The following is a 19494-nucleotide window of genomic DNA, read 5'->3' as shown; positions in this document are numbered from 1 at the left end:
GCTGCGAGGCGAAAGTGCTAACCACACTGCCACCCCACTAATCGAAAAACAGTAGATAAAATAAAGCGAAATATAGGATGAAGAAGGGTACACGACGCAATGTTTTCGAGTTACGTATTACACGAGAAAACCTAAGGAATTGAGGTATTGAAAATATTGTAAATGTTTTAGAAATATAATCATTTCGGTAAGAAAATGTACAAACATTTTGGAATAATTTTTAGTTAATTAAAAAAAAACAAATTATTAAAAAAAAACATGTTTTTCTTTGGTTTTTTTTTTTTAAATAATCACTTGGTTTAAGCCATGATTTAAACCAGTGTTGTTTAATCCAGCCAACCCTGATGAATAGTTTCGAAAAATTACATTTTGTAATAATTAATTAAATATTAAAACATATAGGGGAATATATAGTACAATCTATTCTGCATATAGTTTCTGAATTAAAAATCTAGGTTTCTTACTTCAATTTCTTATCTTAGTAAACAATCCTCGATAATAAGGCGCTCATTACTTAAAAATTATTTAGAAAATAAATAACAAATTTTTAATTTTCAAATTAATCTGGTTTAGTGACTTTAGTCAGAGGGGATTATAGACAACCCGAATTCTGAAATATAAAGTTTTTAAATAATGAAATTATGGAATTGACAAACTCGTAAATCAATAATTTCCACCAGGAGAAAACACTATTACAACCTCACCTAACATTGCAATTTATAAACGAGATTAGGTACATTTTCTTTAGCTTGAAGCCTAAGTCCGCGACTCGCGTTAAGGGTTTGGGAAAAAAAATCTGCCACGCTAGATTTAACATTAACTGAATAACGGAGTGGCCGAAAAAAAGAACTTTCTGAAATGATTTTTCCTTTGAAAAAGTAGAAAAAAAAAACAAAATAAGAGTTCAATGTGCCATATCCAGTTTAATAGTTTTCTCTCTCTTTTATCATGATTCTTTCTAGCCAATTGAAAGCGCTAAATAAAAAGGAATGGCCAAATAAAACCAATTTGAAAAAGTCGAAATTGCATCCTAATTGGCCATAGCAGACTCTGCGTGGGATTGAATTACCCATCGGGGAGCTATACGCGGCTTCGCTTACAGCCGTTTGCCAAACCAACTTGCAATCTACAAAATTTAAAAGATCTACTTTTTTTTTTTAATCCGCGAGAAGACGCCCTACCTTTTGGCCGGCGGGAAAAACGAAGCCTATTTTACGGTCCATTGGGTATACAACGAGAGAGAATTGCTAAAAAGGTTTCAAATTGAAACCTCAAAAGTAGCCGCTTGGGGGTTTTAAAATCTTAACGAAGATATTACGCTAGCATGTCCCAAATGGCCATAAGCGCAGTTCATTAAATAATTAATTACATTCGGAACCCATAACCGGACGTTTATGGATTCTTGATGAGATTAAATTATTTATTGAGTTAGTAATTTGCTTTATATCATAATTGCCTATGATTTCACGAACCTATGACGTATTAACTTTAAATTGAAATAAACGTGTAAACATTGTCTAAGAATATTTAATATCTATTATATTATATTATTATATATTATATTAATTAATATATAATATAATATAAAATAATACATTACATTTTATTATGCATTATCAATAATGTATTTATTAATACTTAGAGTTGTTAACTTTCCTGAAAAATAAAATGCGGAAAAATTCCAGAAAATTTTCGGCAAATTAAAAAAATTAAAAATGTAAATTATTTTTTAAGGGTTTTTAATATTTTTAACTTTTTACCAATATAAAATGTCTAATAACAGAAAAAATACTACAAAACATTAATAGTGTTACATTGTTAATCAGTTTAAACTAGTCTAGAGGTTTAGTTTTACTTTTAGATTCGAAAAAATTAGGCGAAAATGCCGCTTTATATAAGTATAAATTATTGGTATTATATTTTCAAGAATGCTAAAATAAACGTTTTGGTTCAAAACACGTTTTAAAATCTTTTCAATACTTATCAATAAGACCCACCATGAACACATTTAGTGAAATACATTGTTTCTGAGCTTTTTGTACGTCGCCTGGACCACAAATACAAAACGCAAATATGTGCAGACAGCTTGGAAAAAAGCGAACAATTATAGTATAAAGATCAGGAAAAGAACAACCAACTAAGACTAAGTTTAAATTTAAAAATTATAATTAAGAATGTATTAAGATTAACAGATATGTGGATCCCGGATGTAAAACCTACAGTTGAGGTTGCGTATTCTCTGGTCACTTAAATACATTCTTGATAGTGTATACATGGGCCAAATAATGATAAATCCAGGACATGACTCTAAGCGAAAAACCCGTCCAACAGCGCTAACACCCGATCACTATTGCCCCCTATTGGGAAAAACGCGCGATCGCGGAACTACGTCATTTTGGGGGCAAATGTTTTAGGGACAGTTTTCAAAAATAATACACGTGGTCGTCGTAGTAAATATCCTGGAATATGTATTCACAGTTATCAATATTCATATATAGTGTGGTTATTAAAATAAGTACTTATTTTTATACGTACTAAGTTCATAATTAGTATAATATACATGTATATAATATTTAATATTAAACATATACTTTCCTAGAATCGTTAAAATTTATCAAAAAATGAGGGGCCAAATATGGCAGGATTTTCGAATTACAACCGCCACTTATTTTCGAATTCCGACTCAGTCATCACTAGATGGCGTTCGGGAAACCGGAAACTTGCTTGATTTTGCCCCCAATTTTTTTTTATTTTTCCTCCTTTTCCCCCCTACTAAAATGGCCGCCTGTGTCTTTTAGTGGACGGCCGATTTAGTACGCGTGAAGGTACCAGAGTCATGTCCTGGATTTATCATTATTTGGCCCATGGTGTATATAAGGTATCTTATGAGAGTAGGAATACTGCACACGTTGATGGTCGTGCCAAATGAGGCGAAAGCCATTCAAATTGGCCAAAAGGCGTAAACGAGGTAACGACAGATTAGGCAATCGAAAAACTCAAATCACATTTGCCGCTATGAAATAACTCTCTTGGGCAATGTTGAGGAAAAACGTTTAACAAAAACCAAAGTTTCTTTTCGTTTAAACCTCATTTAATAAGCGAGTTTCAAAAACCTACTAGGATGGTTAAACCAAAGCGGTTTAAGCCCGTAAACTCTGCTCGCGGGGTCGCTGTTCTGTGAAAAAAACTAACTTTAATTAAAATTGACCAAACAAAACATGTCTAAATATTAAAGTAAATCAAGTACCTCTTGGGAGGGTTTATACTTTTGATCTTTAATTGATTTTTTGTTAAAAATCAAATCAATTTATTTTTTTAAATTTAAATTCGATTTTTTTTTTAATTTATTGATTTTTATACACTTTAATTGTTCTTTTCCCGCATAATTCGTTTTTATCAGTTAGCTAATCTTGAATTAAATGAAATTTTAATTAAATTTAATTACAATTTAATATTTTAGTTTGCTTAGATTTTCCATTTTAATTTTCTAAGAGCCTATTTTTGGCCTTTTTATATTCCTACATTGAAATACATTGCGTGATTTGAATCAATAATTATTTAAAAAAATAACTTGATTTAAGTCAAATGGATTGAAATCAGCCCACCCTATTGGGATGGTTGATCTGTGAACTAAAGCAAATTAACAATAACAAACTGTATAAAGCAACAAAGGAACATTTCAAGAATAAAAACCGCCACGTGAACAATTCCAACAAGTCGAATGAGAAATGTCGTGGAAAATGTCATCAATGAAGAGGAAAGCACGCGACATTTCCAAATGAAAAGAACTTGTACACGTTCGGGATAAAGGGAAGTGGGGGAAAGCAAGAATGGGCGTCATAATAAAAAATCAAAATAAAATTGTATTACAATAAAAGCCGCCTATGAAGGAGAGAACACGTTAGTCTTTTTCTTTATATTTCCATTTCCACAAAAGTTTCCGGCCGGACAAAAAACTCGAGAAGTCATCGTACCAGGAGAGGGACTAAAAATTCAATAAATTTTGTAGAGAAGAACGTTTCCAAGAAGTCGCTCTGCAATCCAGCTTCATCAGTATTCCAAAAGCGGCTATATTGGCGACCCCCACATCCCACGCCTCAATACCGAAAACGTCCACGGAGAAAATAAAATCGAAGAATGAGAAAAAATATATATTCCTTTCTTCTCCGCAATGGTGGATATTCCACGTAGTCGGAGAGTTTGGCGGCGTACGGAAATATTTGACACACTTTTCGAGAGTTTCTAGACGGAACTACCGCGTTTTCCACAAGAGCCAATCCAATTCAACGTGTAACCGTACTACTCTACCTTCAAAGTCATTATATAGAGTTGCTCGAAACGTGAGGTTAGCCGGGTTGTATAAAATACAGAAAATATAAAAATAACAAGTTCACTTTTATATTTTCTTCGGTCGTAGATCGCTTTTGTTGACATAGAGTTTCGCGCCGGGTTGGCTGATTTAAATCGTGATTAAAATCAAGATTTAAATCAAATTTATTGAGAACGTGACTAAAATCAAGATTAAAATCAAGTTTATTGAGAACGTGACTAAAATCAAGATTAAAATCAAGTTTATTGATATCGTGATTTAAATCTAATTTATTGATATCGTGATTTAAATCAAATTTATTGATATCGTGATTTAAATCGAGTTTATTGATATCGTGATTTAAATCAAATTTATTGATATCGTGATTTAAATCAAGTTTATTGTTATCGTGATTTAAATCAAGTTTATTGTTATCGCGATTGAAATCAAGATTTTTATCAAATTGATTGAAATCAAGATTTTTATCAAATTGATTGAAATCAAGATTTTTATCAAATTGATTGAAATCAAGATTTTTATCAAATGAGGGAATTAAAATTGGCAAAAAGTAGGTTCTTGAAAAATTAAATTACATAGGAAATCTCAGCAAACTAAAAGATTAAATAGTAATTAATTATCATTAAAATTTTATTTAATTCAAGATTAGCCAGCTGATAAAGTAAAATATCGGTTAATTATGCAATGAAAGAGCCATAAATTGTCTAAAAATCAATAAATTCAATAAATGAAAAAAAATCCGATTTAAATAAAAAAATCGATTGATTTGATTTTTATTGAAAAAAAAAACAAAAAATGCCAGCCCTGGTTTCGCGCTTCGGTGTATATAATACAGATGTATATTATACATTAATCTAAGACCCTTTTCAAAGGGCGCGAATTTCCCGGCCAGCCGCGGATGGATACACCTTCTATGGACATTTATTTATATACCACATATCTTAGTTTGTAATAGTTTAAGAATGTTAGTATATAGTACATGCTTCGAGGGAATAGCATAAACATTTGTATACAGCTGTTTTAATATTAATTAATTAATATTAATTAATATTAACAAACAATTCCATTCCATCATAAAATAGACAGATTGAGTACGAGCTAGAAAACTCGTAGAAAAACTTCTAGTATAGTATAGTAGACTAGGTTTATTGTGTACAGACTGTTTTCCCTACACGTTCTATGTACACGTTTTCTAGGCTGTCACGTAAAGATGACGAAAGCCCAGATCATTTGAGCTAGTATTAGTGCTTCCACCGACCTATTGATCAGGTTAAACGGGTCGTTATTTTCAGATAATCAGTTATTCAGATCAGGTTATACGGGTCGTTATTTTCAGATAATCAGTTATTCAGATCAGGTTATACGGGTCGTTATTTTCAGATAATCAGTTATTCAGATCAGGTTATACCGGTCGTAATTTTCAGATAATCAGTTATTCAGATCAGGTTAAACGGGTCGTTATTTTCAGATAATCAGTTATTCAGATCAGGTTAAACGGGTCGTTATTTTCAGATAATCAGTTATTCAGATCAGGTTAAACGGGTCGTAATTTTCAGATAATAAGTTATTCAGATCAGGTTATACCGGTCGTAATTTTCAGATAATCAGTTATTCAGATCAGGTTAAACGGGTCGTTATTTTCAGATAATCAGTTATTCAGATCAGGTTATACGGGTCGTTATTTTCAGATAATCAGTTATTCAGATCAGGTTATACCGGTCGTAATTTTCAGATAATCAGTTATTCAGATCAGGTTATACCGGTCGTAATTTTCAGATAATCAGTTATTCAGATCAGGTTAAACGGGTCGTTATTTTCAGATAATCAGTTATTCAGATCAGGTTAAATGGGTCGTTATTTTCAGATAATCAGTTATTCAGATCAGGTTAAACGGGTCGTAATTTTCAGATAATAAGTTATTCAGATCAGGTTATACCGGTCGTAATTTTCAGATAATCAGTTATTCAGATCAGGTTAAACGGGTCGTTATTTTCAGATAATCAGTTATTCAGATCAGGTTAAACGGGTCGTAATTTTCAGATAATCAGTTATTCAGATCAGGTTATACGGGTCGTTATTTTCAGATAATCAGTTATTCAGATCAGGTTAAACGGGTCGTTATTTTCAGATAATCAGTTATTCAGATCAGGTTAAACGGGTCGTAATTTTCAGATAATAAGTTATTCAGATCAGGTTATACCGGTCGTAATTTTCAGATAATCAGTTATTCAGATCAGGTTAAACGGGTCGTTATTTTCAGATAATCAGTTATTCAGATCAGGTTATACGGGTCGTTATTTTCAGATAATCAGTTATTCAGATCAGGTTATACCGGTCGTAATTTTCAGATAATCAGTTATTCAGATCAGGTTATACCGGTCGTAATTTTCAGATAATCAGTTATTCAGATCAGGTTAAACGGGTCGTTATTTTCAGATAATCAGTTATTCAGATCAGGTTAAATGGGTCGTTATTTTCAGATAATCAGTTATTCAGATCAGGTTAAACGGGTCGTAATTTTCAGATAATAAGTTATTCAGATCAGGTTATACCGGTCGTAATTTTCAGATAATCAGTTATTCAGATCAGGTTAAACGGGTCGTTATTTTCAGATAATCAGTTATTCAGATCAGGTTAAACGGGTCGTAATTTTCAGATAATCAGTTATTCAGATCAGGTTATACGGGTCGTTATTTTCAGATAATCAGTTATTCAGATCAGGTTAAACGGGTCGTTATTTTCAGATAATCAGTTATTCAGATCAGGTTAAACGGGTCGTAATTTTCAGATAATAAGTTATTCAGATCAGGTTATACCGGTCGTAATTTTCAGATAATCAGTTATTCAGATCAGGTTAAACGGGTCGTTATTTTCAGATAATCAGTTATTCAGATCAGGTTATACGGGTCGTTATTTTCAGATAATCAGTTATTCAGATCAGGTTATACCGGTCGTAATTTTCAGATAATCAGTTATTCAGATCAGGTTATACCGGTCGTAATTTTCAGATAATCAGTTATTCAGATCAGGTTAAACGGGTCGTTATTTTCAGATAATCAGTTATTCAGATCAGGTTAAATGGGTCGTTATTTTCAGATAATCAGTTATTCAGATCAGGTTAAACGGGTCGTTATTTTCAGATAATCAGTTATTCAGATCAGGTTATACGGGTCGTTATTTTCAGATAATCAGTTATTCAGATCAGGTTATACCGGTCGTAATTTTCAGATAATCAGTTATTCAGATCAGGTTATACCGGTCGTAATTTTCAGATAATCAGTTATTCAGATCAGGTTAAACGGGTCGTTATTTTCAGATAATCAGTTATTCAGATCAGGTTAAATGGGTCGTTATTTTCAGATAATCAGTTATTCAGATCAGGTTATACGGGTCGTTATTTTCAGATAATCAGTTATTCAGATCAGGTTATACCGGTCGTAATTTTCAGATAATCAGTTATTCAGATCAGGTTAAACGGGTCGTTATTTTCAGATAATCAGTTATTCAGATCAGGTTAAACGGGTCGTTATTTTCAGATAATCAGTTATTCAGATCAGGTTAAACGGGTCGTTATTTTCAGATAATCAGTTATTCAGATCAGGTTAAATGGGTCGTTATTTTCAGATAATCAGTTATTCAGATCAGGTTATACGGGTCGTAATTTTCAGATAATCAGTTATTCAGATCAGGTTATACCGGTCGTAATTTTCAGATAATCAGTTATTCAGATCAGGTTAAACGGGTCGTTATTTTCAGATAATCAGTTATTCAGATCAGGTTAAACGGGTCGTTATTTTCAGATAATCAGTTATTCAGATCAGGTTAAACGGGTCGTTATTTTCAGATAATCAGTTATTCAGATCAGGTTAAATGGGTCGTTATTTTCAGATAATCAGTTATTCAGATCAGGTTATACGGGTCGTAATTTTCAGATAATCAGTTATTCAGATCAGGTTATACCGGTCGTAATTTTCAGATAATCAGTTATTCAGATCAGGTTAAACGGGTCGTTATTTTCAGATAATCAGTTATTCAGATCAGGTTAAATGGGTCGTTATTTTCAGATAATCAGTTATTCAGATCAGGTTAAATGGGTCGTTATTTTCAGATAATCAGTTATTCAGATCAGGTTATACGGGTCGTTATTTTCAGATAATCAGTTATTCAGATCAGGTTATACCGGTCGTAATTTTCAGATAATCAGTTATTCAGATCAGGTTAAACGGGTCGTTATTTTCAGATAATCAGTTATTCAGATCAGGTTAAACGGGTCGTTATTTTCAGATAATCAGTTATTCAGATCAGGTTAAACGGGTCGTTATTTTCAGATAATCAGTTATTCAGATCAGGTTAAATGGGTCGTTATTTTCAGATAATCAGTTATTCAGATCAGGTTATACGGGTCGTAATTTTCAGATAATCAGTTATTCAGATCAGGTTATACCGGTCGTAATTTTCAGATAATCAGTTATTCAGATCAGGTTAAACGGGTCGTTATTTTCAGATAATCAGTTATTCAGATCAGGTTAAACGGGTCGTTATTTTCAGATAATCAGTTATTCAGATCAGGTTAAACGGGTCGTTATTTTCAGATAATCAGTTATTCAGATCAGGTTAAATGGGTCGTTATTTTCAGATAATCAGTTATTCAGATCAGGTTATACGGGTCGTAATTTTCAGATAATCAGTTATTCAGATCAGGTTATACCGGTCGTAATTTTCAGATAATCAGTTATTCAGATCAGGTTAAACGGGTCGTTATTTTCAGATAATCAGTTATTCAGATCAGGTTAAATGGGTCGTTATTTTCAGATAATCAGTTATTCAGATCAGGTTAAATGGGTCGTTATTTTCAGATAATCAGTTATTCAGATCAGGTTAAACGGGTCGTAATTTTCAGATAATAAGTTATTCAGATCAGGTTATACCGGTCGTAATTTTCAGATAATCAGTTATTCAGATCAGGTTAAACGGGTCGTTATTTTCAGATAATCAGTTATTCAGATCAGGTTAAACGGGTCGTAATTTTCAGATAATCAGTTATTCAGATCAGGTTATACGGGTCGTTATTTTCAGATAATCAGTTATTCAGATCAGGTTAAACGGGTCGTTATTTTCAGATAATCAGTTATTCAGATCAGGTTAAACGGGTCGTAATTTTCAGATAATAAGTTATTCAGATCAGGTTATACCGGTCGTAATTTTCAGATAATCAGTTATTCAGATCAGGTTAAACGGGTCGTTATTTTCAGATAATCAGTTATTCAGATCAGGTTATACGGGTCGTTATTTTCAGATAATCAGTTATTCAGATCAGGTTATACCGGTCGTAATTTTCAGATAATCAGTTATTCAGATCAGGTTATACCGGTCGTAATTTTCAGATAATCAGTTATTCAGATCAGGTTAAACGGGTCGTTATTTTCAGATAATCAGTTATTCAGATCAGGTTAAATGGGTCGTTATTTTCAGATAATCAGTTATTCAGATCAGGTTAAACGGGTCGTAATTTTCAGATAATAAGTTATTCAGATCAGGTTATACCGGTCGTAATTTTCAGATAATCAGTTATTCAGATCAGGTTAAACGGGTCGTTATTTTCAGATAATCAGTTATTCAGATCAGGTTAAACGGGTCGTAATTTTCAGATAATCAGTTATTCAGATCAGGTTATACGGGTCGTTATTTTCAGATAATCAGTTATTCAGATCAGGTTAAACGGGTCGTTATTTTCAGATAATCAGTTATTCAGATCAGGTTAAACGGGTCGTAATTTTCAGATAATAAGTTATTCAGATCAGGTTATACCGGTCGTAATTTTCAGATAATCAGTTATTCAGATCAGGTTAAACGGGTCGTTATTTTCAGATAATCAGTTATTCAGATCAGGTTATACGGGTCGTTATTTTCAGATAATCAGTTATTCAGATCAGGTTATACCGGTCGTAATTTTCAGATAATCAGTTATTCAGATCAGGTTATACCGGTCGTAATTTTCAGATAATCAGTTATTCAGATCAGGTTAAACGGGTCGTTATTTTCAGATAATCAGTTATTCAGATCAGGTTAAATGGGTCGTTATTTTCAGATAATCAGTTATTCAGATCAGGTTAAACGGGTCGTAATTTTCAGATAATAAGTTATTCAGATCAGGTTATACCGGTCGTAATTTTCAGATAATCAGTTATTCAGATCAGGTTAAACGGGTCGTTATTTTCAGATAATCAGTTATTCAGATCAGGTTAAACGGGTCGTAATTTTCAGATAATCAGTTATTCAGATCAGGTTATACGGGTCGTTATTTTCAGATAATCAGTTATTCAGATCAGGTTAAACGGGTCGTTATTTTCAGATAATCAGTTATTCAGATCAGGTTATACGGGTCGTTATTTTCAGATAATCAGTTATTCAGATCAGGTTATACCGGTCGTAATTTTCAGATAATCAGTTATTCAGATCAGGTTATACCGGTCGTAATTTTCAGATAATCAGTTATTCAGATCAGGTTAAACGGGTCGTTATTTTCAGATAATCAGTTATTCAGATCAGGTTAAATGGGTCGTTATTTTCAGATAATCAGTTATTCAGATCAGGTTATACCGGTCGTAATTTTCAGATAATCAGTTATTCAGATCAGGTTAAACGGGTCGTTATTTTCAGATAATCAGTTATTCAGATCAGGTTAAACGGGTCGTTATTTTCAGATAATCAGTTATTCAGATCAGGTTATACGGGTCGTTATTTTCAGATAATCAGTTATTCAGATCAGGTTATACCGGTCGTAATTTTCAGATAATCAGTTATTCAGATCAGGTTATACCGGTCGTAATTTTCAGATAATCAGTTATTCAGATCAGGTTAAACGGGTCGTTATTTTCAGATAATCAGTTATTCAGATCAGGTTAAATGGGTCGTTATTTTCAGATAATCAGTTATTCAGATCAGGTTAAACGGGTCGTAATTTTCAGATAATAAGTTATTCAGATCAGGTTATACCGGTCGTAATTTTCAGATAATCAGTTATTCAGATCAGGTTAAACGGGTCGTTATTTTCAGATAATCAGTTATTCAGATCAGGTTAAACGGGTCGTAATTTTCAGATAATAAGTTATTCAGATCAGGTTATACCGGTCGTAATTTTCAGATAATCAGTTATTCAGATCAGGTTAAACGGGTCGTTATTTTCAGATAATCAGTTATTCAGATCAGGTTAAACGGGTCGTAATTTTCAGATAATCAGTTATTCAGATCAGGTTAAACGGGTCGTAATTTTCAGATAATCAGTTATTCAGATCAGGTTATACCGGTCGTAATTTTCAGATAATCAGTTATTCAGATAAGGTTAAACGGGTCGTAATTTTCAGATAATCAGTTATTCAGATCAGGTTAAACGGGTCGTTATTTTCAGATAATCAGTTATTCAGATCAGGTTAAACGGGTCGTAATTTTCAGATAATAAGTTATTCAGATCAGGTTATACCGGTCGTAATTTTCAGATAATCAGTTATTCAGATCAGGTTAAACGGGTCGTTATTTTCAGATAATCAGTTATTCAGATCAGGTTAAACGGGTCGTAATTTTCAGATAATAAGTTATTCAGATCAGGTTATACCGGTCGTAATTTTCAGATAATCAGTTATTCAGATCAGGTTAAACGGGTCGTTATTTTCAGATAATCAGTTATTCAGATCAGGTTAAACGGGTCGTAATTTTCAGATAATAAGTTATTCAGATCAGGTTATACCGGTCGTAATTTTCAGATAATCAGTTATTCAGATCAGGTTAAACGGGTCGTTATTTTCAGATAATCAGTTATTCAGATCAGGTTAAACGGGTCGTAATTTTCAGATAATCAGTTATTCAGATCAGGTTATACCGGTCGTAATTTTCAGATAATCAGTTATTCAGATCAGGTTATACCGGTCGTAATTTTCAGATAATCAGTTATTCAGATCAGGTTAAACGGGTCGTTATTTTCAGATAATCAGTTATTCAGATCAGGTTAAACGGGTCGTTATTTTCAGATAATCAGTTATTCAGATCAGGTTAAACGGGTCGTAATTTTCAGATAATCAGTTATTCAGATCAGGTTATACCGGTCGTAATTTTCAGATAATCAGTTATTCAGATCAGGTTAAACGGGTCGTTATTTTCAGATAATCAGTTATTCAGATCAGGTTAAACGGGTCGTAATTTTCAGATAATCAGTTATTCAGATCAGGTTATACCGGTCGTAATTTTCAGATAATCAGTTATTCAGATCAGGTTAAACGGGTCGTAATTTTCAGATAATCAGTTATTCAGATCAGGTTATACCGGTCGTAATTTTCAGATAATCAGTTATTCAGATCAGGTTATACCGGTCGTAATTTTCAGATAATCAGTTATTCAGATCAGGTTAAACGGGTCGTTATTTTCAGATAATCAGTTATTCAGATCAGGTTAAACGGGTCGTAATTTTCAGATAATCAGTTATTCAGATCAGGTTATACCGGTCGTAATTTTCAGATAATCAGTTATTCAGATCAGGTTATACCGGTCGTAATTTTCAGATAATCAGTTATTCAGATCAGGTTAAACGGGTCGTTATTTTCAGATAATCAGTTATTCAGATCAGGTTAAACGGGTCGTTATTTTCAGATAATCAGTTATTCAGATCAGGTTAAACGGGTCGTAATTTTCAGATAATCAGTTATTCAGATCAGGTTATACCGGTCGTAATTTTCAGATAATCAGTTATTCAGATAAGGTTAAACGGGTCGTAATTTTCAGATAATCAGTTATTCAGATCAGGTTAAACGGGTCGTAATTTTCCGATAATCAGTTATTCAGATCAGGTTATACCGGTCGTAATTTTCAGATAATCAGTTATTCAGATCAGGTTAAACGGGTCGTAATTTTCAGATAATCAGTTATTCAGATCAGGTTATACCGGTCGTAATTTTCAGATAATCAGTTATTCAGATAAGGTTAAACGGGTCGTAATTTTCAGATAATCAGTTATTCAGATCAGGTTATACCGGTCGTAATATTCAGATAATCAGTTATTCAGATAAGGTTAAACGAGTCGTTATTTTCAGATAATCAGTTATTCAGATCGGGTTATTCGGGTAGTAATTATCAGATAATCAGTTATTTTTAGAAAAACCGAATTTTTAGAGTTATCTGGTTATGGAAATAAGGCAGCGAAACACAAAAACATTCATTTAAATTAATTTTTGAACAAACCGAATTTTTCGAGTTACCTGGTTTTGGCAATAAGTTAGCGAAACTCGAACCTGTATCAATTGGCAAGAAATTAAAATATGACAATAGTGCGTACGCGGGTTTTGGGGTCCAGCGAATTGGCCAGAAATCTCACTTAAAATTAAAATTTCTTAATGCAACCGAAAACGTAGTTCAGAAACGATCAGTACTAACTAAAAATAGAATTTTCAACCAAGTCGCTCTTAATTTTTAAAAAGGGCACTTTAAGGCAAAAATTTACAAAAGTGGGAAAACGATTAACTTCTTGCTCTCCGATTCCAAAAAATTATAACGGGCTACCGAGGGCACGTCATATCATGCTTTCGATTGACATATCACTGACCATTCTAGACCTAATTGTTGAAGAGCTATGTGGAATACGGCAACGGCTACACTGTACGTGAGCCCACTACATAAATCAATTAGGATTGTGTAAAAAGTACACTAAGGTCTCGTTTGTGGCCCGCCCTTTGTTTCCAGAATCATTTGAGGCCCGGGCCACGCTAAACCACTATTTGCGCCACTTGTAAAAGGTCAACAACGTCAAGTTTAATTTATTTCCTCCGTTAAAAAGAGCACTCAAAAATACAAAGACCCGGGATAATATTTTAAAATAATGATCTTCGAACATCTCGAATTTCTACGAATGGAAGAAAACCGAAGCCGAAAACAGGCACATTTAAATCGGGAAGCAATCATACTCGTTGCATGCGGTTGGAATCGCATCGACCAGGACCTCGCGCATTTTAAAAGTTAATGATTTCCCCACCGTATAATAGATCTCCAAGGATCAATTTGCCTCTCAGTCCCGTGGGGAGAATAGCTAATAAGGAGAAAGAACTATTTCCGATTTCCGAATTTAGAGAAACTTTTCTTGGAACGGAAAAACCATTATCGTTAGAAGTATAATATTCCGGAAATGACGTTGCTGTATGTGATTGACGTTGAAGTTTTGTTGAAATCATTTCCACGTCTTTAATGTATTTCGTTATTTATTTAACAGGAATGATACGAAATTTTCGAAATTAATTTTGATGATTTTTCCAGGTTTTCCCTGATCATTTTTGTTTGAGGTAAAATCTTGCAAAATATGTATTTCTCTTTCAAAATTTATATGCGTGTCATTTTGGGGCCATTTAAAAATTCCCTGACTTTTTCGAACCATTTTCAAATTCCCTGAATTTTCCGAGCCCTTTTAAAACTCCTTGACTTTTTCCCCTGACTTTTTCGAACCATTTTCAAATTCCCTGACTTTTCCGAGCCCTTTTAAAACTCCTTGACTTTTTCCCCTGACTTTTTCGAACCATTTTCAAATTCCCTGACTTTTCCGAGCCCTTTTAAAACTCCTCGACTTTTTTCCCTGACTTTTTCGAACCATTTTCAAATTCCCTGACTTTTCCGAGCCCTTTTAAAACTCCTTGACTTTTTCCCCTGACTTTTTCGAACCATTTTCAAATTCCCTGACTTTTCCGAGCCCTTTTAAAACTCCTTGACTTTTTTCCCTGACTTTTTCGAACCATTTTCAAATTCCCTGACTTTTCCGAGCCCTTTTAAAACTCCTTGACTTTTTTCCCTGACTTTTTCGAACCATTTTCAAATTCCCTGAATTTTCCGAGCCCTTTTAAAACTCCTTGACTTTTTCCCCTGACTTTTTCGAACCATTTTCAAATTCCCTGACTTTTCCGAGCCCTTTTAAAACTCCTTGACTTTTTTCCCTGACTTTTTCGAACCATTTTCAAATTCCCTGAATTTTCCGAGCCCTTTTAAAACTCCTTGACTTTTTCCCCTGACTTTTTCGAACCATTTTCAAATTCCCTGACTTTTCCGAGCCCTTTTAAAACTCCTTGACTTTTTCCCCTGACTTTTTCGAACCATTTTCAAATTCCCTGACTTTTCCGAGCCCTTTTAAAACTCCTTGACTTTTTTCCCTGACTTTTTCGAACCATTTTCAAATTCCCTGACTTTTCCGAGCCCTTTTAAAACTCCTTGACTTTTTTCCCTGACTTTTTCGAACCATTTTCAAATTCCCTGAATTTTCCGAGCCCTTTTAAAACTCCTTGACTTTTTTCCCTGACTTTTTCGAACCATTTTCAAATTCCCTGACTTTTCCGAGCCCTTTTAAAACTCCTCGACTTTTTTCCCTGACTTTTTCGAACCATTTTCAAATTCCCTGACTTTTCCGAGCCCTTTTAAAACTCCTTGACTTTTTCCCCTGACTTTTTCGAACCATTTTCAAATTCCCTGACTTTTCCGAGCCCTTTTAAAACTCCTTGACTTTTTTCCCTGACTTTTTCGAACCATTTTCAAATTCCCTGACTTTTCCGAGCCCTTTTAAAACTCCTTGACTTTTTTCCCTGACTTTTTCGAACCATTTTCAAATTCCCTGAATTTTCCGAGCCCTTTTAAAACTCCTTGACTTTTTCCCCTGACTTTTTCGAACCATTTTCAAATTCCCTGACTTTTCCGAGCCCTTTTAAAACTCCTTGACTTTTTTCCCTGACTTTTTCGAACCATTTTCAAATTCCCTGAATTTTCCGAGCCCTTTTAAAACTCCTTGACTTTTTCCCCTGACTTTTTCGAACCATTTTCAAATTCCCTGACTTTTCCGAGCCCTTTTAAAACTCCTTGACTTTTTCCCCTGACTTTTTCGAACCATTTTCAAATTCCCTGACTTTTCCGAGCCCTTTTAAAACTCCTTGACTTTTTTCCCTGACTTTTTCGAACCATTTTCAAATTCCCTGACTTTTCCGAGCCCTTTTAAAACTCCTTGACTTTTTCCCCTGACTTTTTCGAACCATTTTCAAATTCCCTGACTTTTCCGAGCCCTTTTAAAACTCCTTGACTTTTTCCCCTGACTTTTTCGAACCATTTTCAAATTCCCTGACTTTTCCGAGCCCTTTTAAAACTCCTTGACTTTTTCCCCTGACTTTTTCGAACCATTTTCAAATTCCCTGACTTTTCCGAGCCCTTTTAAAACTCCTTGACTTTTTCCCCTGACTTTTTCGAACCATTTTCAAATTCCCTGACTTTTCCGAGCCCTTTTAAAACTCCTTGACTTTTTCCCCTGACTTTTTCGAACCATTTTCAAATTCCCTGACTTTTCCGAGCCCTTTTAAAACTCCTTGACTTTTTCCCCTGACTTTTTCGAACCATTTTCAAATTCCCTGACTTTTCCGAGCCCTTTTAAAACTCCTCGACTTTTTTCCCTGACTTTTTCGAACCATTTTCAAATTCCCTGAATTTTCCGAGCCCCTTTAAAACTCCTCGACTTTTTCGAACCATTTTCAAATTCCCTGACTTTTCCGAGCCCCTTTAAAACTCCTTGACTTTTTCGAGCCATTTTCAAATTCCCTGACTTTTCCGAGCCCCTTTAAAACTATTTGACTTTTTCGAACCATTTTCAAATTCCCTGAATTTTTCCAGCCCTTTTAAAACTCCTTGACTTTTCCCTGACTTTTTCGAACCATTTTCAAATTCCCTGACTTTTCCGAGCCCCTTTAAAACTCCTCGACTTTTTCGAACCATTTTCAAATTCCCTGACTTTTCCGAGCCCCTTTAAAACTTCTTGACTTTTTCGAACCATTTTCAAATTCCCTGACTTTTCCGAGCCCCTTTAAAACTCCTTGACTTTTTCGAGCCATTTTCAAATTCCCTGACTTTTCCGAGCCCCTTTAAAACTCCTCGACTTTTTCGAACCATTTTCAAATTCCCTGACTTTTCCGAGCCCCTTTAAAACTTCTTGACTTTTTCGAACCATTTTCAAATTCCCTGACTTTTCCGAGCCCCTTTAAAACTCCTCGACTTTTTCGAGCCATTTTCAAATTCCCTGACTTTTCCGAGCCCCTTTAAAACTTCTTGACTTTTTCGAACCATTTTCAAATTCCCTGAATTTTCCCAGCCCTTTTAAAACTCCTTGACTTTTCCCTGACTTTTTCGAACCATTTTCAAATTCCCGGACTTTTCCGAGCCCCTTTAAAACTCCTTGACTTTTTCGAACCATTTTCAAATTCCCTGTTTTTCCGAGCCCCTTTAAAACTTCTTGACTTTTTCGAACCATTTTCAAATTCCCTGAATTTTCCGAGCCCTTTTAAAACTCCTTGACTTTTCCCTGACTTTTTCCAACCATTTTCAAATTCCCTGACTTAACGGATTTAACACGCCATTAGAGGACCTTTTCTAAAAAGCAAAAGCATTACCAGATAGCGTCAACAGTGTGAAACGAAGACATTTTAAATTATCTAATAACCGCGAAAAATATTTTTCCCTGTTTGTTTTGACAGCGAATATTTTCTGCATTACTTAGTTTAGAGTTTTAACACAAAACATTTCCTATAGCAAGTGGCGACACCAATGAAAAAAAAACGGAAGCTTTCCCGTATGACACAAAAAAGCCCGTAAAGTATTGCCCCCTATCGTTGCAATAGTGCAAAATATTTTTAATTTATCACCCGATTTCCCATTTTAACCGAAGAAAATTACTTTAAGCCGTTAAGAAATATTTAATCTGATCTTATTTTTGTTCAATTGAAAGGATATTTATTATAATTAAAGAAACGCTAACCCTCAGTCATAAGACGGTTAACGGATTCAATTCGAGAGACCAGTACTTGAATAGCGTCGCCGCATGACCGGTTCCAAATAATTGCCAGCTAGGAGCAACAAACACACAGGGTTCGTACGAAAATTTCTGATCTAAAATCCCTGACTTTTCCAGGTTATCCCTGACCAATTTTTGCCAATATTCCTGATGAATTTGGTTATATTTTTGGATATTTTAAAAAAAATATTTTAGGTCAAAAATTCTTTGTTAATGTGTGGGGACGTTGACTAACTAAAATCCCTGACTTATCCCTGACTTTCTACGAAATTATTTAAATCCCTGACTTATCCCTGACATTTTTCCTTCATATTACAGATTCCTGACTTATCCAGGTTTTCTAGGATATCCAGGTTCTGTACGAACCCTGACACAGCACCCCACGCAAGGAGAACGCAACCCGTCAAAAGTCGTGTATTTTCTCGCGTACAGTTTTCATTGGTTAGACGCTTTAGCGTCTGCTGCCGTCGGAAGGGGAAAATTCGGAAATTGTCTTCCCCCCGCCCGTAAAACCTTCAGCGAAAAGGCGCGTCCAATGAAATTTGTACACAACACTACGTTAGATTGTTTAAAGGCTGGCTGCGTTCTCCTTGTGTTTGTTGCTCCTAGATGGAAGTTATAGTTATAGTTCGGACGCTTTTAGTTCAACCAATCGGACGTAATACACTAGGTTGCCGTCTATCTTACCATTCTGTTACAACAATAGAGCCGCCACTTGCTTTCAAATATGCTAAAACAAGTTTTGTTTGCAACAAATATGTAAGTACTTATTCCTTTACAGACAAATATTTTAAATTAGCGCCATCTATTATAAATAAACCCGTGTTGTAGAAACGTCCAGACGGGTGGCAAATAGTGGCTAAAAGTGGCTAATAATCGAAAATTGCTGGAAAAAGATAAAACTAATCAATTTAAATTTTTAATAAATTGTATTTTGAATATTACTTTAAAATTTTAGTATTAATATTTTCCAAAGAACAAAACAGAGTAATCACAATCTGACCATCCCTGTAGTAAAAAGCAATATTGGCTACTTTTGGCTAAATTGGGCACTAAATTCAATTTCGTCCAGATTGGAATTTTCCACTATTTTCCACACTATTGTCCACCTGGACCCAACAAAGAATTATCTCCAAACATTTGTTTCCCTGTCAGTGAATCGGTCTATTAAGATAAAAAATGGATTGGTATAAAATTGTTAATTTACCTAATAGTCTATATTAAATACTTCACAAATTATATTTAATAACAAATTTAAAAATGCAGAATATTTACTAGTTTATTTAACGGATATATTTCCCTAACAGATAATATGAAAAGGTTA

At 34.0% G+C, this 19494-nt stretch overlaps 1 protein-coding gene across 1 annotated transcript in view; it reads right to left on the bottom strand.

Moving 5' to 3' along the window:
- Positions 1-19494, bottom strand: part of LOC149952639 (pleckstrin homology domain-containing family H member 1) — a 256498-nt gene that overhangs the window by 47425 nt on the left and 189579 nt on the right. The gene's annotated exons all lie outside the window — the stretch shown is intronic.

This window comes from Leiobunum rupestre, chromosome 3, assembly GCF_980474605.1.
Source record: "Leiobunum rupestre chromosome 3, qqLeiRupe1.1.hap1, whole genome shotgun sequence".
In the NCBI taxonomy this organism is placed as follows: Eukaryota; Metazoa; Arthropoda; class Arachnida; order Opiliones; family Sclerosomatidae; genus Leiobunum; species Leiobunum rupestre.
Note: the sequence above shows the minus strand (reverse complement) of the source record. Positions and strands in the feature narration are given on the sequence as shown.